The sequence below is a fragment of the Triturus cristatus genome, chromosome 4_1 (assembly GCF_964204655.1).
Source record: "Triturus cristatus chromosome 4_1, aTriCri1.1, whole genome shotgun sequence".
Lineage (NCBI taxonomy): Eukaryota > Metazoa > Chordata > Amphibia > Caudata > Salamandridae > Triturus > Triturus cristatus.
In genome coordinates, this window is record NC_140585.1 from 647,778,259 (window position 1) to 647,805,092 (window position 26,834).

Below are 26,834 nucleotides of genomic sequence, written 5' to 3' on the forward strand. Positions count from 1 at the left end.
TACATGTGCCACATTTGTGATGTCCTTGTATTGGAGGTAAATTGAGAAAACTTCTGCTTGTCAGATTTTTAGTTTTCGGCATAGCAGCTCGTACTATTTGATTTGCAATGCTTTTGTCTTTTTTGAAAGCAAATAGTGGAGCCTCTTTCAGAGTACTGTCAAGACCCGAGATTGTTGTTTTTGGTTACTTAGCGGGTGCATGCCCGCGAGGTTGTTAGAAGGAAGAAGTTGTTTCCCTTGAAGTGGTTGTTTTTGTGTGGCAGTTGTACATATCCATAGGCCACAAACCTAAGGATATAGTAGAAGTAAGTAGGCAGGATCAGTAGGTGTTTAGTGAAGTTTTTTGTCAAAGTAAGGTTTCTTTGGTTTTTGTTTCACACGACTATGACAGACCGTGACACCTTTGCATACAGCGAAGAGCACATTTTAAAACTTATAAATGACCCTCCACTCTTTGCCTCTGTAGCCTTGAGTGCAACAGCCAAAATCACTAATGAATCGGACAGACTCATTAGACTTAAAAAGAAGCAAATTAGGACGAACCTACATGGCCATTGTACGAAAAGACAGATGTCTGCTCTATAACCAATTTTTCTCGTAATTTTGTTGCGTTGCAAAATACATCAAAAAGTTAGGATTGGACGTCCTTTGAAAAATAACATCACAACGTGGCAGCACTAATACACTCCATTAGCTTTGGCCAGGCACGCCGTTTTGATGTCCAAAACATATACGAATGTTTTACAGTTGGCGGCTAGTATCAGCTCTATACAAGTGATTTATACATTTGGCTCGCAAAGACGATACGGCCATTCTAGCTACTCGCAGAGACAGTGCTTTGACTGGTCGTTACAGTGATACAGCTAATTCAATAAGGCCTTCCACGCCTAAACTTTTCTTAAAAAATGGTTTGGGACAGAACTACACTCCCCAAGAACACCCGCGGAGTCACGCCCCCTACGCATGATGCGTTAAACAAGGGCCGGAAAAGAACTCTCCGACATCGAAAGAAACACACCAGCGGTGTACAAACCTGGGACAGACACGTCGGAATAATACTCTCCCAAAAGGTAAGACGGGAAACTTTTTGCGATTAGAATATCAACAAATAGACCTTTAGGCTTTAAGGCAATCTCCCTTTAAAAGAATTATGCTAAAATAAACTTCCACCCTCTTTTTGTCTCTGTTTTGTAGACCAACGAGTCAAGTTGAATTGGTAACGTTCGAGCGTCTCTGCCGCACAGATACAGATTTATCACAAGGTATTTACTTAAAACCAACTCAACCATAATGCGGTAAGCGCATAGTGTTGTATTCAACCAGGCTAAACATAAATATTCCATTCATTCACAGATCGGTCGCGCAGCGAACGAATCTGGCCCCATTCACCATCTGAAAATCCAAGTAAGACTTTTCACTCCGGTGTGACTGCTTTTTGACATGCAACGTCATTTTAGATACAATATCGACTGGTTCTTAATTATGTATTTTTTAGGTTGAAATACCTTTGGAGTATTTGACAGCATTAAGTTGCAGGTAAGCTATAAGAGCACCCACTGAGGCTAGAGGTCGGTTTGGTCAGGTCATTAGGTAAACAAAAGTTTTGTTTGTTTCTTACAGTGAAGATTGGTCCTGACGAGAGTCCCAGCAAGAAAAAGGGATTCGAAACGCGTAGACCTCAATCCTTAAGGCCAATCTACTTGTTAAAACAAAAAACAGAGTTCATTGTGCAAAAATCACAATTAATGTGTTTATGTTGATGGCCTTTTTTTGTATATGTATATAATTTTGGTTTTGTGAAATTGTCAAGTGGTTATGAATGCGGTTGATTGTGTATGAGTGAATAGTGAGTAAGAGAGTTGTACGGTTATGTTGGTTTGATACGAAAGGTGGTGTTATACAAATGTAAAAGAAAACAAAATGTGTAAACAGCAATGGGGGCATTTTTGTGAGACGTGCTTTTAGGTTTGTGGAATGTATTTTGTAAGAGGAATTTAATGTAATTCAAAGAATCTTTTTGATTAAATCCAACTGAAAAATAAGTTGCCAGTGATATTGTTTGAGTCAATACACTTTGTGAAAGTCTTTGTTGAATAAAGTGCAGCACTGGCGCATTTTTTGGTATTTTGATGTTATTAGGCTAGACCTTGCTGCCATTAAGCCAAGACCCGAGATTGTTGTTTTTGAAGACTAATTGGATAGCACAATAAACAACTATGAGGACCACAATAGCTGGCATAAACGATCCCAACAGTATATCCCGGATGGCAGAAAAGAAACCATCTAGTAAACCAAATATTTGAGGTACCTCCTTCATCTACCATTTTCTTCTATTGATTGTACAAAGTTTGTATAGCCTCTGGCAAAGTTCCATTGTACGCATCATTTGCTGGGATAAAAGTACAGCAAGCAGTTCCTATACTGGCACATACTCCTCCTTGCATGGCCGTCATAAGGTCAAGAACATAATTCTACTACATTATCATCATTCTTTCAGCATGCAGCTCTCCTTTTATGGCATTGAATCCATCTTTTGTACTGCTGATGCACTTGAGGAGCTCCCATTGAGTAATCTGCAGTCATCGAGCTGTTGCCTTTGTGTGAACAAATGGCAGAATGATCCCAAAGAACAGCTATGCATCATTAAACAACCAATACTGTTGAGTAGTGCCATTATACTCTGCAGTTCTCTTCCTTCAATGAGGATGTAACAAAGTTGCTGGATGATTCATGAGGTGTTCATGTAAACTTGATATGTTCATAACAGGAATTACCAAGGCAGTGGCGTGCAAGGAGACCAATGTGCAGAGGTCACCCTAGTTCGAGGGTAACTGGGCGTACAGTACTTCTCAACATTGCCAATAATAGTCCATGGAGCTGGAGGTACCCCCGTATTTTGGCCATATCTATTGTGTCACTACTGTTGGCATTGTGTCCTACATTCATGATGCCATTTCCTCTGAAACATAAAGAAACAAATGTTAGTCTCATGACTGTCTGAGGACTCACTGCACTGTCTATCCAAGTGTAATGTGCAATGTTGCTGTCCCAAATATGTGAACACTTGTTTACTGCACCCTGACCAACATTGGTACCATTCCTTAAATACATGATCCTATAGGAAAATTCACTATCAGAATGCCATTGATCATGGGAAAAACTGATCCAGTGACTCTAAATCCCGGCCTACGAGCACAATCCGGGGGTAAAGGATTCACTAAATATCTATTGCACTAAGTGGCCAGCCGTGTTACTCCTAAAAACCCTAAATCTAAAATCATCTGTACCATTCTACAGTAGTAGGACAACCTGTTTTCCTCATGCGTGATATCTCCTCCTTAATGCCCTGTCTATCTCTGATTATATATGAAGCTTCTGCTAAAGAGTCATATTTTGTGGAATTTACTAGAAAACACACTACCTTAATATGTGTTAATTGCATTTGAGCGCTAAACCTGCACTATTGCAGGGATTCTGCTTAGGAACAGAACTATGCTCGGGACCATAGAACATCAGTATGTAGGGACTGAGTCACCATACCACCTCAGTATCCATGTCTTAGCTCGAGTCTGACTAGCTATAGTGTCTCACTTACCCTCCTAACCTTTCCAGAGAGACAAGTGATTTGGAACCCCAAAACACAACACTCTTGACCCTCTAAGGCAGAGGTCTTCAATCTGTGGGGCGCGACACCCGGGGGGAGTTCCATCAATTGAGTCTCTTGTGCTGTGTAAAGTTTTTGTGCAGGGTGTGGGCTTGGCTGAGTGATATGCAAATGTGCCTATAAGTTAATCTGCAAGTGTAAAGGGTGCCCTCGGGCTGATTCTCGCTTTATTGGATCAAATCACTCCAAGCTTTGTGATGACAAAGATTTGTTATTTAGTGGTTGTGCAAAGAGTTAATAACTGGGCTGTGAAGCGTGTGCTTTAAATTTTAACTGCATTTACAGAGCTCTTAGTACCCCCAAAGGTGTGTTGAAGGGACAGTTGTGTAAAAAAGAAAATTGCATTACATACGCTCTGGCATTACTAAAATCTACATTTTGGAAGCACCATTTTATTGAAAAGCTATTTGCATGTTTTGCAGCACTCTATCTTACACTGTGATGTCCTACAGTGCATTTCCCACTGAGTAACAATTTTTTAAATTCATTTTTCATTTACGCTGCCCATTATTTTATATGTAATGAAAAACCTAAAAAACATAAAGAATATTTTGGTGCTTATTTATGAGAGGCTTTCATCACCAGAGCATCATTTTTTTAATGCTCCGGCGGCGCAAGCATCTCAACTATACCTATGAAACTGTGCAAAGTCACCCTGCATGGCTTTGCATGGCCTCATAGATATGGAGTAAGACATAGCAGCACAAGCCACTGTGTTGTCTTACTCTGCGTCAAGGAGGTGTTCTATGGGCTTTGTGAGGGGTTCCCACGCAACACCCATGAATTTCGATGCTGCCCCATATTTACTAAATCAGGTCAACCTGGGGCAGCTCCAAAAACAGATGCCCCCCCAGTGGAGGTGTAACGAGGAGAAATGTTTGAATTTTTACTCGTTTTTTCCTTATTCCACGTGTGCTGCATTCTGCAGCTCACATCGAAAGAGGAAAACACCTTTCGGGATTGTTGTCTTGAAGAAAGGTGCCCCTTCCTGTACAAAAACAATCCTGTCTATGTTGGTGCTAGGCAGCAACTTAAGCACCAACGCAAAGGAAAAGGACATGAATGCACTGTATTTCATAAATACTGTGCATTCCTACCCTTTCACATCGGCATAGGGCAACGCAGCAAGAAGACTTGCGGCGCTGCCCTACTCCAATTCCTCATTAATAAGGCCCTTTGTTTTTAGCTACACCTTTGAATACACCCCCACGCTCACTGACCTTTGGTTTGCTAAATACTTTAATATTATTTCCCCACCGTAAAAATTATTTGCTGTGGAAATTGGGGGTATTTATGGTTGTCAAAAGTTGTCTATGATGAGGAGTACTAGGTTCTAGAAATGTTCATAAAAACGTTTGACAAGGGGGTCTCGGCATCAAAAAGTTTGAAGACCTCTGCTCTAAGGCATCGCGGTAACAGGACACTCCCATTCGCTCTCTCACTCGTACTTGTCCACAATAAGATAAAAAAGAGACACAATGGAAGTTTACGATGTTTATTTAATCTAAATCTATCTTGTTCAAAGATGCAATAATTGAATCACAATTAGAAAACAAATGCATGTCGATAATGTCATCAGCATGGTTAATAAACCTTATAAATAAAAAAAGCCCTGTCATGTTATCTGACAGAACTGCCTAAACCCTCCCATATTACTGAAGCTAGGTGATTATAAATTGTAGATCTCTGGGTTTAGAACCAAACCCCTTAACTTAGCATACATCAGTGGATGTTCTACATCTCAGCTGACGCAGCACTCTTGTCTCATGAGCTGCCCTAAGCAACTCTGTTGTTTCCCAGAACCCTCTCTCTTTTTTATGACAAGATATGTGTATTCAAAACAACAGCTGCATTCTTTTATTATGTCTAGGTGCTAGTGACCGACCAGAGAGAATAACAAGGATCACCCTTGCCTAGGCTGTTCAGACTAAATCCCTGGAAAAGAATAACATGCAAAAATATATGCTGGTTCTGTGTGAAAATGCAAAGTGGCACAAAAGCAAGCATTCTATTTAGTCAACTTGTGCGAGCCAAAGTGGCCTACCACATGCACAATTAGGCCAATATAGGGAAAATGACAATGGGGTTTACAAGAAACACACAACAACACAACTAGAGATGCAACCAACATAGAGCTATGCTTCAGGTACTTCTTTAGTTGAATGTAGCCTATCTGATCTATCCAGTAGCATGAGGAATTAGAGCAAAAAAATGATTCATTGGTACTTTTTGAACCTATGTCTAACATATGCTGCTACCACATATTATCTGATAATCTCGTATGAACATTATGGGACATGTTAGCATGAATAGAAAGTTCTCTTCATAGATGTGTGAGGTTAGAGCTAGAAGATATGTTGCTATGAAAGCGCAACAATAGAAAAGATAGTATTAAGAGACAAAAAAGGAAAACAAAAATATATAACTTTCATGCAGTTAATCCAAACAATTGTTCCAATGTAGAGGTGGAGGGGGATATTTTTACAATGTCAGTCTTCTTTCCCTCTCTTGTTCTGTTTAGATTGTTTATGAGGCTTGGCGAGATGCTGAATTCAGATGAATATCATTGAGATGGATCCATGGTTTTAAGCCATATACCTTGAGGGCAGTAGGAGGTCACTATGGTCCCAGTGAATGGCCAGTCGAATCTTGTCTGTCTCCATTTCCGGACACAATTGCGAACCAAAACCTTGTCACCTGTGTGGAGGGTGGCCTTAGTGGTGGCACCCTTCTCCTTCCCTTTGGTTACCTGTTTAGAAATGAACTTTGCAATCTTGATTAATTAACAGAGGCAAACATTCATTTCACCATTTAAGATTTCTGCTGTGATTTCTCCCTGTACGTTACATCCACTTCTTGTGCAATGTGGCACATAGCTTGCTGATCCTATTTCTTTTTCAGGCCATTCATGCACTCAACAATGCCATTGCTTTGGGGATGGTAAACAGTGGATGGTTTATGTTTATTCCTTAACATTCTCATAGGATATGTAAAGCGTGCATTAACAAAGTGTGTGCCATTTTCAGATCTTAACCCTTCTGGAATACCCACCTAGAACTATAAGACATCCCTCACAACACACAGCCATACCTCTGGCTCCTCCTCCTCCCAAAACCACTCTAACAGCTGCAAGATTAACTGCATGTTTGTAAACTGTAGATCAGCAATAAAGCACGCAACAGTTGGCTGATGCAATACTGAACTATGACATTGACATTGCGTTTGTCACGAAACCTGGCTCAATTAATTATCGTATCCGATCCTCTACCTTCTAGTCCCCTAGGTTTCTCCATCATTAAAAAGGACAAAATAGACCAACGCGGTGGCGGCATTGCCATCATTCATAAGAACAACATAAGAATAGCTGAAACTAAAACCCACTCCTTTTTAACATTTAAATACCTCAGCACCAACCTAACATGACAAGACAACAAAATAACGAAATGCCGTTTCATCTACCACCCAACTGGAAACACTCCCACATTCGCAGAACAACTATCTGACCTACTAACACACTGCTTACTATCTAACTCCGACAACATTGTCCTACGTGACTTCAATCTCCACTGGAATAATGAGAAGGACATTTTAATTCAGTCAGTAAATGAACTCCTTCTCACCAATAAGCTCACCCAACACCGCAAGGGACAAACCTACAACAAAGGCTCTACCTTAGATGCGATCATAGCCACAAACGAAATTATAAACATCAATAACATTCCCCCAATCAACTGGTCAGACTACCACCTCATTCTAATCAACATTAACAAAACTGCAGCGCCACCTGTCAGAGCCCAGATGACCCATCAATGGAGCAGAAACCTCAATCCCATCCCCCTCTCTGACCTGTGAGAAAAAATATCTTCCCTACTACCGCCCACCACAGACAACATTAATACAGATAATTCGCTACACTATATAACACACTGGTAAAAACTGCACTTGACCAACGTGCCCCATGAAACAAAAAAGTCAGAGATATCCCAACTCAAGTCTAGCTCAACAAAGACCTCAACTCCAAAAGAATACAATTAGGAGCCACTGAAAGATTCTGAAGAGTAAACCCATCCACAACCAACCTTTCCAGCTCAGAAGAGAATGCAGGAGTTACAAAAAACACATCCTCAAGTAGAAAGCCATCTTCTTCCGTAGTGCTCTAGACAAAGCTAAAAGCCGCGACAAAGAGCTCTTCAACATCATCCAAAAACAGATCTTCAAGCCTTCCATGGAAAATCCCCCTGCTTCAAAACTACAGTGTGGCAACCTGGCCAAAATATTCAATGACAAAATCACCAAAATGGAGCCCTCCCTAGACCATCACCCTCAATCCCAACCAGCAACTCGTCACCCAAAACGAAAATACACCTAACCCCAGTTCACTTCATGATTCCCAAAACCGAAACCCCTCCCCATTAACCACTAAAATAAGACCATACCCAAGACCATCCTCTTCACCCAAGAGTTGGAAGGACTTCAAACCTCTCACAGAAGAAGACATCTCCATGGTGATTGCCAACTCCAAACCCTCCGCCCACTACGCAGACCAAATACTTGCTTCCCTTGCTAAAAACCTCAAACTCACCTAAACCCCTCTATGGAGGAAGATCATCAACAGCTCCTTAAACAACAGGCTGATGCCTGACTACCTGAAACAAGGCCAAATCAGCCCCCTGTTAACAAAAATCTGATGCTGACACGAACGATCACAAAAATTTTAGACCCATCACCAACCTTCCTTTCCTAGCAAAAATCCTTGAGAAATATGTTCTCTCCCATCTCAACCAACACCTGGAATTGAACAACCTACTTGACTCACACTAATCAGGTTTCAGGAAGGGATGCAGCACTGAAACAGCTATACTGAGTATAACAGATGACATTCACAATACCCTTGACTCAAACAGAGGCTGCCTGCTTGTCCTCCTCCACCTATTAGCTGCCTTTGATACAGTGGATCACAAGTTACTTTTAGATGCCCTACAAAGCGTATCAGAGCTGATTGCACTGTTTTGAAATGGTTCTTCTAATTTCTACATAACCGATCCCACCTGATAAAAATCAAAAACTCGATGTCTGACATCTCATGCATAACCCGAGGTGTCCCACGAGGCTCTGTTCTCTCTCCCACACTCTTCAACATCTACATGGAACCTCTAAACAAGCAAATATCCCCTATTACCTCCATGCCTATGACACCCAGCTTTACCTTGAAATATCCGCCCATAAATACATCCACGGACTCAACTCCACACTTGAGAAAATCGGCTATACCTCAACAAAGAAAAAAAGGAAATTATTGTCTTCTCCAATCACTACCAAGCCACTAAAATCCAAGAATGGATAAACAACCTAGACTCCTTAAACTGCAAGCATACCCCAGCTAATTCCGCTAAATCTCTAGGGATCTCTCTGGACACAAGTCTAAACATGAGCTCTCACATAAGCTACACTGCAAAGAGCGCCTTCTACAGCCTAAAACTCCTCCTCAGAATCAAGCCTTTCCTATCCCCCAATGACATAAAAATCGCAACACAAGCTCTAGTTCTGTCCAGACGTGATTATGGAAATGTCACACTAACTGGGGCAGCTAAAACACACATAGCCCCCCTGAGAGCCACCCTTAACACAGCAACAAGAATGGTCACAGGATACAAGAAACACGACCACATAACCCCTGCTTTGCAAAACGTAAAATGGCTACCAATCGTAACATGCTGCTGTTTCAAAAAGGCCTCTCTCACCCATAAAGCCCTACACACTGGCAAACAGGATTATCTCGCAGCCAAACGCACTAAAGCAGGACAATCAAGAAACCTAAGAACCTCCAACAAGCTCCTTCTAATCTCACCCAAAAGACATAAACAAAACGCCCTCTCCCGCTCTTCCCCTGGCAACGCCTTCAAAATCTGAAACTCTCTCCCAATTCATATCAGAACTTACCCCTCCATCACAAGGTTCAAGAGACAACTAAAAGAACTTCTCCTCAACCGTCATCTCTATCCCTCTGGACAATAACCACACTACGTTTCCTCTTAATCCCCTACTAACTGACTGTCACCACTGTGGCAAAGCCTCTCGATGATCCGATCCTCAACTCCTCAACCGAACTCCCCTACCCTCCCTGAAAGGAACTTCTACTTCATAATTATTGAACTGAGAAACTTCCAGAATCTAGGTGTAGTAATGTACTGTGACTGTTTATGTTTCTATTGAGGTACGCTGTTGCAAAGCACTCTGATACCCCTATAAAACTCCTAAAACAAAAAATAAAAACATAAAATAACAATTTCAGTCTTCAGTATCTGAAAAGCCTCCCTCATTTCTGATGCCCACGTTATCTTGTCATTCCTGTCTTTCGCTTGTTTGATAAAAGCTAGCAAAGGGCCAGCTATTAAAAACCCTTTGTCTCACATAATTACAATGAACAAGGAACTTCTGCATTCCTTTAATGGTTTGTGACTCAGTCATTTGATGATTAGATGCTGCTCTTTCAGGGGTTACTTATCAGCCCGAAGCTGACAGTAATTGCCCTAAATAATGGACTTCTTCCTGGTAATACTGGGCTTTGTCTCTTTCTACATTGTATCCTCTCTCTGCAAGAGTAACCAAAAGAGATATGGTATCTTTCACAAACTACTGGTCCGTAGGACTGCAAATTAGTATGTCATCGACATACTACAACATTGTACTGTCAAACTGAAAGTTTGACGGATCATTTTTCACCACTCTGTTGAAAATGCTAGGGGAATCACAATACCATTGGGGCAAACGAGAATACAAATAATAAGTCCTGCGATATGAGAACGCTGTCAAATTTGTCAGTAATTTGCTTCCCTTGCTGCTAAACTCTGCCTGGTAGCTGTTGATTCTGAGTTCGAGGCTCTGATCCTCGGTGGTCCAGTGGGAAGCATTTCTGCTCTATTGCTGTTCTCTGCCCTCTGTCTCTGTTTTTCTGGTTTCTGCCTTTTTGCTCATATGCTCCTTTTATCATCCTTTTTGTCTATTTACTGATTTTCTTATCTATTTTTCATTCTTCTATTTTTCATTCTTGTATTTCTCCTCTTTTTGTGCCTTTTTTCCCTTTCCGTGCCTTGTCACTGCTCTTCCCCTGTGGCCCGCCCCCTCCAGTGCCGTTTTCCCACTTCCCGCCACCCAGCTGTCCAGCCCTCCCCAAACACTAAGCCAAGTGTCACAGACCCTGGCCCTTCGACCCTCCATGCCCTCAAAACTGGAGGTTCCACTGCCTGCCACCCCGCTTTGCTGAAGAACACCCAAGGCCCGTTCACTTGCCACAACTGCAACTGCACCTTTGCCTGCCTCTGCGCACTAGACCCACCAACCACACATCCCTCAAGAACCGGACCCAGCCACCTCAGATGGATCCTACTCAATACCCATGCCCTCAGAAAACACGCTGTGGAGATCTGGGACCTGCTTGACTACATCTTCCTGAACGTCACATTCTTTACGGAAACCTGGATGAACCCCACCTCAGCCTCAGACATCGCAACCGCCATTCTCGCAGCTACAAAATCATCCACAAGGACTGCATCAACCAACCAACTGGGAGGAGGCATTGCCATCGTACACAAAAACATCCTCCGTCTCACAACCAACTCCGGCGACCACTCACCATACATGGAGCACCTCCACTTTTAGATCCAGATCGACCCGAATGCGACCCTCCACGGCATTGCCCCCCCTTCAGTGAAGCCATAGCAGACTTCATTGCTCACCATGGTCTCAGCTCAATGGACTAGCTCCTCCTCGGCAACCTCGGTTTCCACCTGGTCAACCTTTACGACCACAGCACCTTATCCCTACTGGAGAACCTAGCATTCATCGGACTCAAGCAACTCATCACATCACCAACCCACTCAGCAGGGCACACGATCGATCTCATCTTCTCCGGAAGCAGCAACATCTCCGTCAGCCACACCTCCAAGTCACACTGGGCCAACCACCACTGCATCCACTTCTCCTTCACCAAACCCATCGTATGTCACCATGCCCACTGCGGTTCTCGCAGAGGCTAGAACAAAGTCACCGAAGACCAGCTCACCACCTCCCTCAGCAAAATCCCACCACCGACATCCACAGACTCCAACACCTCAGCATGCAACCTCCGCCACTGGATCTCCAACTGAACCAACACACTGGCCCCCCTCACGAAATCCTCAGGCAAGCAGCCTTCCAAGAAAGCCAGCTGGTTCTCCCCAGCCCTCGAGGTGTCCAGGCGCACCTGCAGATGGCTTGAGAGAAGCAAGATCATGGCAAACCACACAGCCTTAAAAACAGTTGTTACCTCACACCACCACCTCATCAGAACAACAAAGAAAGCGGCCATCCAGATACACATCTATGCCAATGCACACAACAGCAAAGAACTCTTCGCTGTGGTCAAAGAATTTGCGAAACTCAGCACAGAAACAGCAGACATACTCCCTCTTAAGACCTCTGCGACAACCTCTCCACCTTCTTATACTGCAAGAGCAAGGAGATCTAGAACAGCGTTGCAAACCAAGACCCACCCACCCTAACCACAACCACTGCACCCAGTGGCTTCAGTCCCCAGCAGACCGTGCCCGATTGGACCACCCTCAACTCCAAAGACACCCTCAGGATCATTAAGAGCACGTACTCTGAAGCCCCCTTGGATCCCTGCCCTCACCGCATCTTCAACAGAGATGTCAACTCAATCACACGCTGAACTCTGCAGCACCATCAACTGCTCCATTGAGTCTGCCACCTTCCCGGAAGACTGAAAGGCCGCAGAGATCAATACCCTGCTGAAGAAGTCCTCTGCCGACCCTACAGACCTCAAGAACTATAGACCCATCTCTCTGCTCCCTCTCCCAGACAAACACATCAAAAAAGCCATCAACGCCCTACTCTCCGAGTTCATCAAAATGAACCAAATCCTTGAACTCTCCCAATTGGGCTTCAGAAGCAACCACAGCACTGAGACTGCTCTCCTCGCGGCTACAGATGACATCCATTCTCTCTTCGACCGAGTCAAAACTGCTGCCCCCCATCCTCCTGGACCTCCCAGCTTCCTTCAACAACCTCTCCCACCACACCCTCTGCGCAAGGCTCTAAAACGCCAGCATTGGCAATGAAGCCCTAGAATGGATTCACTCCTTCCTCACCGGACGAAAACAGAGAGTCAGACTTACACCGTTCAACTCAGAACCTACAGAGGTCAGCTGTGGGGTGCCTCAATGATCTTCCCTGAGCCCCACCCTCTTTAACATCTACATGGCCCCGCTTGAATCCATCATCAGAAACCACGGAGTTAAAACCATCCCCTACGCTGAAGACACCCGGCTGATTCTCTCCCTCACAGATGAACCCACAGCCGCCAAGAGCAACTTCCACAACGGGATGAAGGCAGTTGTCACCTGGATGAAGGACAGCTGCCTCAAGCTTAACTCAGACAAGACTGTCCTCATCCTAGGCTCCATCCGCTCTGCCTAGGCCCACAGTATTAAGAACCCCCCATACCAACAGGCAACGCACAAAGCCTACGCATCATCCAGGACTCCTCGCTCTCAATGAACTGCCAAATAAATGCCGTTTTGTCCTCCTGCTTCCACACACTCCTCCTGCTTCTTCATAGGATTTTCAAGTGGATCTTCACTAAGTCCAGGAAAACAGTCAGCCACGTTCTCACCAGCAGCAGCCTAGACTACAGCACTCTATGCCGGCACCACCCAGAAACTCCAAAAGAAACTGCAGAACATCCAGAATGCCTCTGCCAGACTAATACTGAAATTCCCATGCCGCAGCCACACCACCGGCCACATGAAAGACCTTCACTGGCTACCTATCAACAAAATAATGAACTTCAAGCTCCTGACACATGCCTACAAAGCCCTCCATAATGCCAGACCTGCATATATCAAACACCGCCTCTCATTCTACACTCCCACCAGACATCTCTGCTCCACCCAATTGGCCATTGCCACCATCCCACAGTTCAGCAAGACCACAGCTGGAGGAAGATCCTTCTCTTACATTGCTGCGAAGACCTGGAACTCCCTGCCTTTGCATCTCAGGCGATCACCATCACTGCCACTGTTCAGGTACGACCTCTAGACCTGGCTCATCCACTGAACCGCAGATCCATCCTCCCACTCAGCAACTTGAGACCCTCACGGTGAGTAGTCACACTTTATAAGAAACCTGATTGATTGATTGATTCATTCATTGTTGAATAATGGCTGTCTGGAGGGAAAGGGATCCTGAAAAAGGCATTCTTCAGCTCTATAACAAAAAAATATATAGCATCCTGGGGTATATTTGTCTGAATAGTGGAGGGGGCAGGTACAATTGGAAATTCTGGTACCACTACATCGTTCAGGGGGGCACTGGTCTTGAACCATACACAAAGTATTACCCTTAGACTTCACAACATGGTACATCAGTGTGTTACAAGGAGATACTGTAGGGTAAATCACTCCTTGCTCTAGCAGTGCCTAAATAGCAGAGGCGATGCCCTCATCTGCTTCTCTACAATTAAGATACTGCCTCACTCTAGGTGAGATAGCACCTTCCTTTAATGTAATTCTGAATGATGTAGGAGTACGAATAAGGTCTACATCATGAGGACCCTTAGTCTAAAAGGTGTCTGACACTTGAGAAAGATCTGATTCCCTAACAACATCAAAAGCTCTACCTGGTGTGGGCATCCTTACTTCTAATGCTGTCCTCAACAGTATGTCATCCTTAAAGATGATAACAGTTTTCTTAGAATCATCATTAAACATCAGATCATCCGGCATTTCCCTAACCATTTTACCTGGCTTAATGAATATACCATATGCCCATAAAACATGGTTATGTTCACTGGCTATCAGAATGCCATAGGTTGGTGTTACCTCTAAGGCCTCTATCTGCGATATTAACTCCAAGACTCTTGCCCTTGTCACCTTAAAAGAAATTCTTTAGGTAATTGGACCTCCTTCCCAGTAAATCTAATGTCTCTGTTATGATTGGTAAATGCCTCCAAATCAGCAGGTTGTACTCTGATTTGACCTCTAGTAGAGGAATCTATTGTTACTGCCATAATCCTGACAGGTGAAATTCCAAGGGTAGAAAAAATCATGGTACCATCAGACTCAAACTTACTCAAAATGAATGGTCATATTTTACTAGGCAATAAGATCTCTCCCAAATAGTGTAGCTGGGTCATCTCGAGAAAACAGCTGTCAATGCACCATCCTCTTATTTCCATCTCAACTGGTTTAGTAAATGGAACCCTCATTACTTCCTCATGGAACCTTTGTGTGTTCATTGATCTGTTAGAATTTGGAAGGCCTCCCTCTATAATTCAAGATCAAGTTACTCCTGTAACTACGAGGAATTCCTGCCTTGTCTTATTGATATCTAACAGCACAGAGGGTTCCTTATCTGGCCTGTGCGTCACTCTGTGGGCACTTTCATTGCTTGTGTCCTCCCACATAAGTTGTCTAAAGATGATTTCCTCCTCTTACAATCCCGCTTCCCTTGTCACTATGGGGGTGCTTGATTACTTTGCAGTGGCTGCAATTGTGCTTGAGGCATTACTGATTGCTGTACTTTGTGTGGTGGCGTCTGAGGTACATATAATATTTGTTGGTTTTTACTGTGGCTGTATCTCTGTATTTCCTGGCTTATTGTAGACTCATGTCCTTCCATTTGGTTAATCCCATCTCTTAGTTCTGCAATCTCTGATAAAATGTCCATATCTGTGACAGTAATGACACACTTGGTCCATCCTTTGGGGATCTATCCTGCCTCTTCCTATTCCTCCTTGTCCTCCTCTACTTCTTCCCTCTGCTCTTACAGTATCCTGCTGTTGTGGATACTGTTGTTTGGATGGTCCCTGGGACCGATCCCACAGACATTGCAGTCATCTGAGTGGTGGCTGCTACTACAGCTCCTTCCAATGCTCCTTTCTTTGCCAACTTTTGCTACACTAATTTTGTTGTGCTTTCTTTGTTATTGCCTGCTTGTTTCTCTCTTTCTCCTGCTTTTTCTTGCAAACATGGATGGGCCTGTACCTCTGTCCAGGGTTGGCTTCTAATGCCATGATGTTCTCAAGATTATCCAGTACATCAGAGTGTAACCCTTTCTTTACTACATTGCAAAATAGCAGGGCATTTGCTCCTTTTTCCTTCCCATGACTTCTTGGGTCCGTTTTTCTTTCATCCTACTGAGAAAATGAGTGAGGTCCTAGTTTGGCCACACTGATTGAGCCACGAGGAACCCAATGTCTGGCCTGTCAGGATATATTTTCCTTAGCTGATCCCAGACCACTGTGCTAACTGAGTTAAATGGAGATCCATCATAACTAGTCTCAGTGAGAGTAGCATTTCTCATTCCAGCTTTCTGAAAAACGGTGTCTGTTTCATCCACTATAAGAGAGCTAAACAAACTCTTTATGTCACCTAAAGCCAATGTGAAGCCTGCAGATTGCTTTTCAAAAGCTCTAATCCATTTCCATGCTCCCTCTGTTAGTGGGGGGAACAATTTCTTAAGATTCTCCTGGTTCATCTGTGGCCAAGGAACATATTGGAGTGCCCCAAGTCCCTTGTGTATCAGGGGCATCTGATATATGGGACTATCAGAATGTTGAGAATAGTGCTGCCTGGCATTTTTTTGCCACATGCACTAACATTTCTGCATGTAGGGATAATCCCAGTCTGTATCTCCTGCACCACAAAGAATGCAATCCTCAGCACTCGCCATATCATGTGGATCAAAGGACCATTCTAGTGGCCTTGGACTCATCTGTGGAGCTAACCCTTCAGTCCATTCTGCCAAATTATCCACATATGGCACAAGACTGTGCCAACTATTCTCTCTTTCAGCAACTATCTCACTGGGAGTGATATGCACTGCGCAAAAGTGATTGAATGCTCATCTGCTGCATTGCCTGTCATGCAGTGTCAATCCTCCCATAGCGTCACATGATCCTTTCCTGGGGTCTGGCTGGCCTTGTGTTCCCTGAACCTGCAACTTCTCAAGCTCTATTGCTCAGGGTTCCTAGCTTTAGAGAACATACTCCACTCTCGTTCTCTAGTATCAATGTGCTTAGGCAATCCCCTTGCACCCTTTAAGTGATCTAAATCATTAAGGGGCCTTTCTTGAATGCTAATATTATAAATGGAGTGCCTAGCATTGGCGATCTAAGTATTTTACTCATATTATCTACATGTCTATATATGAACTCTATTCTATTTGACATTCTCCCAAAACTTTCCTCAACTTGTCCTGAAAGTTTATCACTATATCCCCTCTCCTCACTTCTCTTGGATCTCTCTTAACCTCGCTTTGCGACAACCATAGTAGATTGTCTTCAGTCGTACCTCTATCTTGGGGTTACTGGACATTGCGCCATACTAGCAGTCATGTCCGCATGGTCACCCCATCTGCATTCCTTCGCTGTGGGGTAGATATTAATTCTCTAACTACCCTTCCTGTTGTGTCTCTTTTCTGTAAGAAATGCGATTTGGGTGATAAAACATGTGACTGGTCATCACTATCTCCTGGACTCTGCTCTTCACCTGGATCTATATGCAGTGTGAACTGCACTTTCAGTTGACTCGAAAACTGAGAGTCAGCCACCCTTACTTGCTGTCTGGGAATACTTGTATGTCTTGGCTTTGACATTTGTCGAGCGGCATTAGGGAGTTCTTTTGAAGATTGTGAAGGGATTTCAACTTCAGTTTTCTCATATCCCACTACGGCTTCTTGTATGTACGTCAGTGGATATGTACCAGATACGTTGGGAGAAGTACTCATAGGGTCATATGGAGGTTGGGGGGCAAACGGGGTGCAAGTGGAATCAACTTTTGAGGAGTCCTTAGACTTTCTAACAAAAGAAGCGCCATAAAGCTAAGGTGGCTTCTCATTTCGGCAATTTGGCTCCTGCAAATTTACTTTTAAGATGCATAACAATATGTTCTAATATTTTATCATCAAATGCCCTGTCCTTTCTCCAGGGATATGCAGATTTCTGAGTGGCTTTAAACCATTCCTGACAATATTTTTTTAATTTTCTCCGATAATTTGGAAATGTATTTTGCATATGCGCTAGGGAAGTCTCCAAAATGTCTTATATTTCTAACAATTCTTACATTGTAACTTTTGTATCTGTCTGGTCCATATTATTTTTTCTTTAAAAAATGTCACACTAGTCCTCATAAACAAGAAAATCTGTCAATGCGTTTGAAACAATCACATATTAAGCATCATGCATCACAATAACATTATGCAACATTATACAACAACATCACTCAGTGGCCACATTTACATTTACATTCACATACACGCATTCACCAAAAACATTTTAAAAATAACGCTTAACAAACTAAGTATTCTTCTACTTTTACATGCATATGTATTTGAGTTGAACACATATTTATTTCTGCGTGTGCTCTATTGTTGTGCTCCTTAAACCTTGTATCAGACTTTGTGTGTTCTTGGCTAATTCAATCTCCTGCTTACATTTCTAATAATCTTTCTATCTATTGAACACACAGAATATGTAGGTGTGCCTGAGTGCTAAGATCATAAATTCCTTCAAGCTTGCTAAACATGACTCTTCCTTTAACTATGACCTTACAGGTCATGCACTCTGTTCTCAAGTAAACACTTTGTCTTTTTTTTATCCACAAAAATCTTTGGCCTGCACTGCTCTTTCACCATGTATAGCTGTGTGACGCTCTCTTCTGTTGTCTGTTGTTGCACCGTGTCTTTAGTGCTCTAAACAGAAATGTGTTCTGAATTGGCAGCCAGTGTACTTATGTCAGATATTTAGAAATTGTCTGCTTGAGTGGCAACTTTAAGATCCATCTGGCTGCTGCATTTTAAACAATCTAAAGAGGATTCATTAGATACTTCAGGAGTCCCATATAGAGCATGTTTGCTTAATCATGCCAGCATTGATCAAGACATGCACTACAGTTTTCTGTGTTTCCATTGGTATAACTCCATTTCCTCAAATAGTGTGGGAGAGAAAAACAGTAGGAGAGAAATACGTGACCTGTGAACTACAGAATTTGGTGCTAAAAGTAGAGCTGTGTGTCAGACTTGACTCTCAAATATTTAGCAACAGTTGTGAAAGGAGGAGAGTCTCCTAAGTCCAGAGGCTACTAATCATTAGACCATACGTTTTGCGCATTGCCAAAAAGCTAAATCCCAGTTTTATCTGAGTTACAATAAGAGGACTTTATTTCATCAGTCAAACACCTGAATTAAGCAGGCTATAAACTCCTTGTTAGACCTGGCATCCTTGGCGTGTTTTTCCCTGACTTTTTGCCTTTACCTCCTGTGGTTTTGATGCTGTGCTGGATTTCGTTTTTTGCTGGCTTAGATGCTTTGGGCACTTTGCCACTGCTGATCAGTGTCAAAATACAAGTGCTCCCTGTGTAAATTGTTATTGTGATTGGTTCTCCCTGATTGACATATTATTTTTACCAGTAGGCCCCTAGTAAAGTGCACTAAGTGTGCCAGGGTCCGTAAATCAAATGCTACTAGTGGGCTTGCAGCACTGATTGTGCCACCCACATGAGTAGCCCTGAAACGAGGTCTCAGGCCAGCCACCGCAGTGTCAGTGTTCAGTTTGTTAACTGTCATGTCAACTTTGCAAGTGCACCCACTTGCCAGACCTTACCCTTCCCTTTTCTTACACATGGGACACCCCTATGGTAGGTCCAAGGTTCCCCCTGGGCAGGGTGCAGTGTATGTGAAAGGTAGGACATGTACTGGTGTGTGTACCATGTCCTGATAGTGAAATACTGCCCATTCCGTGTTTCACTATTGAAAGGGCTTCTTACCCATAGGACAGAATGTGGAATGTTTTGTAACATTTTACACGCATATCTTCCCATAGGGCTAAGATTGAAAAATTGAGTTTACTGCCCCTGAACTCAGAATTTATTTACGCATCTTCTTATAAAGATGTTTTTTAAATTATGTGTTTGGAAATAGCACTTTTAGAAAGTGGCTATTTTCTTGTCCAACTTTCCTGTGTGTCTCTGCCTGTTTGTGGATTGACTGTCTGGCTTTGGAGTGACAGGAGCTGGGGAGGTGCAGTGGCTCCATGAGTCTAGATGAGTCAGCACTAGGCTGAATAGGCCTGATCTGCATTTGGAGTGGTGGGCGGAGTAGCACCTGTACCTAATAGGACTGTGCCTGCCTTCCACAAGCTGGCTACGTCCTCTTGTGGTATGGCTGGGACCAAGGCCCACACTGACAAAGGATGTTGCTGTGCACTGGCAGAGTGCCCCCAGAGCTGGTTTGAACTGGGCTCAGAGCCCCTTGCACAAAGAGGACAAGGACATGTTGGGGTATAAGTATTAGACCTAAAACCCCATAACTTAAGATCATTCCTGGAATTCAAGAGGAACCTTTGCCAAGAAGAAGAGCTGGATAGACTGAGATGAAGTACTGCCCTTGCTGTGTGTCTGGGGTTGGCCTGAAGTTGCTGTTTCTGCCAAGGAAAGGAGAAGGACTTTGCTGTGTGCTGTGTCTTCTGCTTGAAGGAGATTTCCAAGGGCCTGAAGTGAGCTGGTCTCCTGTTCAGAAGACTCAGGGACAAAAATACTTCACCCCCAGCTCCCCTGAACTCTGCTGTTGTGAGTTCTGACCTGCTGTGAGGTGCCTGTGTCAGTTTTGGGCCTCTGGAGGTTGTTGCTGCTGTTTGGGAGCTGGAAGATAGAAGAAATCCAAAGAACTACAGAAACCGACTCATCGCTCTTCTTGCGGCTGTTTTTTCCACGCTTCTTCATGGCGTGAGAAGAATTACAACGCATCGGCGCACCGCTGCGAAAACTGTTGCAGCGCCTGTCATCGCTGCAAGAATCAACGCAATGAGGGATCGCGGCTGAAGAGGACCAATGCTGCGCCGCACAACGCCGATCACAGATGCATCTTGAAGATCCACGCATCGTACCTGTGCGACACTCTTTCCAAATGTATCACCTGCAGACTGGAACGGCACAAAGAATCGATGAATCACTCCCCATACAGACCGAAATTGACGCAACCCTTCCTCTGCGTGCAGTGGGACTGTCGCATCGCCCCCTCAGGGTCTCAGGAGTGTCACATCTCTTTGTTTTTCGACGCTGCGGCTGTTTGGCTTGGTGAACTTTGACGCAACTACAGGCACTTTGGTGAAAAGTCACGCATCCATAGTTTTCTATTGTACAAGTTCTTGAAAACTTTTTTAAAGTAATATTTTTTAACTATGTATTTTGTATTTTTATCGTTTTGGTCTTATTTAGTTTAGATAAAGATATTTTATATTTCTAAACTTGTGTGGTGTCCTTTAGTGGTGTTTTCACTGTGTTACTGTGAGTGTTGGTACAAATACTTTACACATTGCCTTTGGGATAAGCCTGTTTGCTCGTGCCTAGCTACCAAGGGGTGAGCAGGGGTTATCTAGAGTGTGTATCCCCCTTACCCTGACTAGAAGTGAGGGTCTCTATTTGGAAAAAGGTACCTACCCCAGCCAACTAGAGACCCCCATTTCTAACACTCCTCTTGCGTACTACCCGTATTGACCCCTATCGATAATATTAACTGTGTGTCATCCCCATTCGAGACCATGCTGATGCCATGCTCTCGAATCAATGATGCATGAGGAGTTATGTATACATTAAATATGGTCGGGCTTAGGGAAGATCCTTGTGGGACGCTATACTTGAGTGGTTTATGATCAGAGGAGAATGTAGAGAGCGCCACTGATTGCTCTCTGTTAATTAAGAAGGATTTAGCCATCTCAAGGCCAAACCACAGATGCCAATCTCTGCTAGAGTAGTATGGTGTGAGACCCTGTATAAAATGCTGTCAATAGGTCTACCAATATTAAAACAGTGCTGCCAATAGGTCTAACAAATGCTGCAATTTATCTAACAATATTAAGGCAGTGCTCTGCCCCTGGTCCAGACTTGATATGATACATTTTGTAACTTCCGGCAGTGTTGTTTGTGTTCAGTTCCTTGGTGTAAAGCGGCACATTAGAAGATAGAGTAGCTCATGTTGTTCCAGATAATTGCTTATTAATAAGTGTCTCCTACATCTTGAAAGAAGCCAAGAAAAGTGACATAGGCCTGAAGCTGTCTCGAATGAGGGCTTCTTAAGAAGAGAAACCATCTAGGTTGGGCGTGTGGCAGTAGTCAAAGAAAGATTAAAGAGAGCTTTGAAAATAGGATTGATGACATCATCTTCCATCGCTAAAAAGAGAGGAGGACAAGGGTCTGAGTGACAGCCAGATCTGCATGTAAGAATATAATGGGCAGATTTCCCCAAAGTTATACCCCTAAAGTGTAAAAGAGTGCTATTTTCTACAGATGGGATGTGGAGCTGTTTAAGAAGTCAATTGTAGTATAAGCAAATTTCAAGTGCATTATTTGCTGTTTTTTTCCTCACTAAACCAAGAAAAGCTGGTCGCATAGTTCAGAGGAAGGTGTGATCACCTCATTGCAATTCTGAGGGGTGAGAAAGAGTTTTGACGAAGTTAAACATTTTCAGTGCAGCATTTTACCTGTACTGATTTGATTAGAAAGAAATTCAGCTTGTGTGGCTTTAATACGTTTGATGTAAAGTTGCAACTGCTTTGACAGTGATGATGTCCTGACAAATCTGCCATTAAGATTAGCAACTTTAAATGAGTTTCATGGCTGTGAGTGTTTGATAAAAAGTCCTTGCAGAGGCACTGTAGGGTCAGTGGGACAAGAAAGGGTATTGTGGGGTTTATGCATCTGGGATTTGAGATGCATTCAGTAAGTAATACTTTTCTCTGTTTTTATAGGATGAGGGATGAGAAGGCTTTTGGATCAACTAATGTGGAGCATGTTGCATTCTAACAATTTAAAAGCAATGTTCAGAGAAGCAACCTAAAGTCATGAACTGGATGCAGGTAGCCATACTAAATGCTCTATAGAGTCTACCAAATATCAGCAAATAGACAACCCGCAGTTATACACAGTACGCAAACAGTCGTAATAAATGGTATATAGTAATACACTCTAGAGTCCATCCAGAAGTGAAAAAGGGTCAACTCAAAATCATGCCCTGAATACTGGCAACAAGGGTAAATGTATATTCAGTCCACCCAGGACGAATGCCATAGAAGTGCAAAACACAGAAATGCACTGAATACAGTCATTAAAGTTCAATGCTTCCTAAAGACAACAGAGATCTGAAAAAGCAGCAACCCGGAGCTATGCACTGACATTCATGGTTGGAGTTTGATGGCCTAAATATATAATCAATTTGGTGCAAAAGCACAGTGGGTATTGGGCACTGCAACTGCGGTGTCTGTGTGTGCAGTTTCAAACTGACATTTCTACCTGGCAAGTGCAACCACTTGCCAGGCCCAAACCTTCCCTTTTACTACATGTATGGCACCCCTAAGTTAGGCCCAAGGCAGCCACCTGGGCAGGGTGCAGTGTATTTAAAAGGTAGGACATGTACTAGTGTGTTTGACATGTCGTGATAGTGACAAACTGCTAATCTCGTTTTTCACTATTGGAAGGACTATCTCTCCCATAGGTTATCATTGGAGTTGCCTTGTAACCTCTTACAAGTGTAACTTCCAACTGGGAAGAGATAGAGATTTGGAGTCTGAGGTCCCGGAACTCAAAATTTAAAAATACATCTTTTAGAGAAGTTGGTTTATAAATTGTGTGTTTGAAAATGCAACTTTAAAAAATGGGCAGTTTCTTGCTTTACCGTTCTGTGCCTCTGCCTGCCTGTGGAATCCACATCTGAGGGAGGATGAGAGTTGGGCTGTTGGGCATTCACTCTAGAGAGTCACACAAAGGGAGCTGAGGTGTGTCCTGCAGATCCAGATAGCCCATCACCAGGCTGATGGGTCTTCCGGAGCTAGAGTAGGGGAGGAGGTGTCACTGACAACTGAGTAGGGATGTGCCTGACCTCACCCAAAGATGTCTCCACCCCCCTGTAGTGTATCTGGAGCCAGGTCAGTAAAAGGCAGAGTTGAGTGCACTACAAAGACTTTCCTTTGACGCTTGCCTACTTCAAAGGCAGAAACTGGTATAAGTACTGGAGCTGTGACACCATAACTTCGGGAACACTTCTGGAATAAGAGGACATTTGGCCCAGAAAAAGAGCTGGATGCTGTAGGGGGAACTGAAATACTGCTGGTTCCTTTGTTGTGCTGCCCTTTTGCTTGCTGCTTCTGTCCTGGGAGTGAAAGGATTGGACTTTGCTTTCTACATCGTGCTTTCCAAGGGTCTCCAAGGGCTTGTGCGTGCATGCCTCCTGTTAAGAAGTCTCAGGGCCATTAAAGACTTCATAGCAGCCCCTGAACTCCTCTGCTGGGAGGTGCGATATGCCAAGTGGTGCCAATTGTTTGTCCTGGGCCATTGGAGGGGGATATACCGCTAAGAACTAAGAAAATCCACCCATCAACTCTCAGCGCCTGTTCTTCCGACACAGCACCACTGTGTGGTTGAAAAACCAACACACCGCTGGGGTGCAGCCAAAGAATCGACGCAGTACCTGCCATGTGGCTGAAAGATTACCGCAACCCGAGTCCCCAGCACTCTGTCACCGAGGTCCATGGCACACGCTCAGACTCCCATGCGGGCCCTGCAGTGAGGGTGCGGAAATCGATGCATCACCTGCTTCATAGCCTGTTCCACTGCCACCACATTGACCCAGCAAGTCTAGATTTTCGATGCATTATCCCTGTGCACCAAGTTCTTCATCGATGTGGTACAACAGTAAGGAACTGAGACCCTCCCTCACAGTAAAGAACTAATGCATCACCTTCCCTGACTGTAAGGAACCGTCACGTCACCTCCCCTGCCCTGCAGTAAGGAACCAACGGATAACCTCCCCTGGCAGTAATGAACCGATGCATAAGCTTCCCTGGTAGTTAGGAACAGACACATTGTTTTTTCTACACCTCACCTACCATGCTCCTGTTTTCGTCTTTGTTTTTGATGCATCCCAGGTACTTTGTGACAAAAGTAACACATCCATAGTTTCCTACGGACTGAAGCTTTTAAAAATGATATCTTTACTTATATATGTTGGATTTTTGTCATTTCGGTCTTGTTTTATTCAGATCAATATTCGTTATTTTTCTAAACTGGTGTGTTGTCCTTTTGTGGAGTTGTCACTGTGTTACTGTGTATGTATGTAGAAATGCTTTACACATTGCCTCTGAGATAAACCTGACTGCTCCTGCCTAGTTACCAAGGGGGTGAGCAGAGGTTATTTTAGTGTGCAATCCCCTTTCACTGACTAGAGGGAGGGTGCCTAGTTGGACAGGGTACAAACCACTGCCAACTAAAGACCTCCATTTCTAATACCATGGATGTAGGTATGAGAAGGTAGAAATAAAAAAGGTAGGAGGGGAAGTGGCAGTGGTAGAGGAAACACAATTATAAAGCCAATTCATATAAAAGTGGCTAGCCTTGTATACGAAGGCTCGCATACTAATGTTGTGTGCAGTTTCACACTAAAAATGTCGCCACTCATAATGGGGATTTCAGCAGTAAGCATTGAGATGCAATAGAGGGCAGGGCTCTTTTAAGGATTACCTTTGGCTGGGCTTTGTCTCTTGATGAAGATAATGATCGTGAATTAGAAAGAACCTTCGTATATGGGGAGGTCTGGAGAGGAGAATACCCCAATATCAATGTAGGTTTACAAAACAAAAAAAAAGACCCTTTTCTTTGTACAAATTATCCCCCAGGACTACAAAAGTATTCTTTATTGGTATGCAGTACACGTCTGAGCACCTTGCATAGGGTGTTTCCCCTTTCTTCTCATTCAAGGCGTTCATTTAGAACCTACTCAAAATCATGTTTGAGCATATTTTTTGTAAATGCCCCAGCCAGCTCCAGCTAAGTAACCAGTGACTGGAGGGTGGTCGAATCTATCCCCCAAATAGCTACAGATAGAGACAGCCAATCATTACCCCTTCTGGCTAAAGAATTACATTCTTTGCGTCATCACATTTACAAAGTTCATAAAAATGTGATAAAAATGAAACACAGCTGGTAACGAGAAAATGCTTGAAGCATAAAGTCTAGATGACTGAGCTGCTAATTTATTGTTGGAGGAAACCCTCGCGATGTATTTCAGCTCAAAATGTTATTATAATAAAAGTCACTTCATGCACATCGCACGAACATTCCAGGACTCTAACACATAATGAAACACAAACAAAAATCAGTGACTGCCCATCTCTTTTATTTCCTCAATTGAACTTATTCTATTAAAAGAACTCCAAAAAACTTTGCAGAAATTCTTGGCAGCCATATTAATTCATAATTTTACAAGGCATGAACACTCAAGTTACAAAAGCATTTACTTTTTAAAGAAAAATAGGTCTCCCTTTTCTGACACTGAGGAGTAGAACACTGCATTTTTTCTTAGAGTATATGGAATTCTATGTTTATCTGTATCCTCCATTTACACAACATGCATATGATTCATTATCTGTCCTTTGAAGTGAGCAGGAAGGTTCTACAGTCTCCGTTCACTGCTAGAACTCAGTTTTCTTTTTTTTTTTTTTTAATTATTTTATTTTTAATTTTTACAGTGGTGGAAAAGGGATTGGCGATTTATGCTTCATAGAAACAAATACAAAAATATATACAATAGATTAAAAATAAACAACAGCAAAAGAAAAGGAAATACATGACAGTTGATAATAGAAAACAACTTATTAGTTTGCTAACCAATCCTGAAATGGGGCCCAGTTTTTAGCAGCAATTAAACGTCTTCTACTTCCCTGAAACTTACGTACAGCAGTTTCTAGTTTAAACCAAGCCAACATCCTGGCCTGCCAATGAAAGAAAGTAGGAGGTTGAGGGTTTATCCAAATGGAAGTAATACAGAGTCTAAACATTGCCATTGCAATGAACAAAAAGGAATGAAGATATCTTGATCTGGTAGTATCCATAGCATATTGATAGCCTGTAATCACCATTTCAGCAGAAATTTTAATTGGAGATTGGGTTATCTGTGTGAGAAACATTTCAATTTGATTAATGAAGAGTGATAATTCAGGGCAGTCAAAAAACATGTGAAGAGAATCCGCAGATGGAAATTTGCATCTTGCACATGACAAACTTGTGGCCCCAGGGGCAATCCCCCATCTGGCTAATTTAGCTGGGGTATAATAAAGATTAAACAT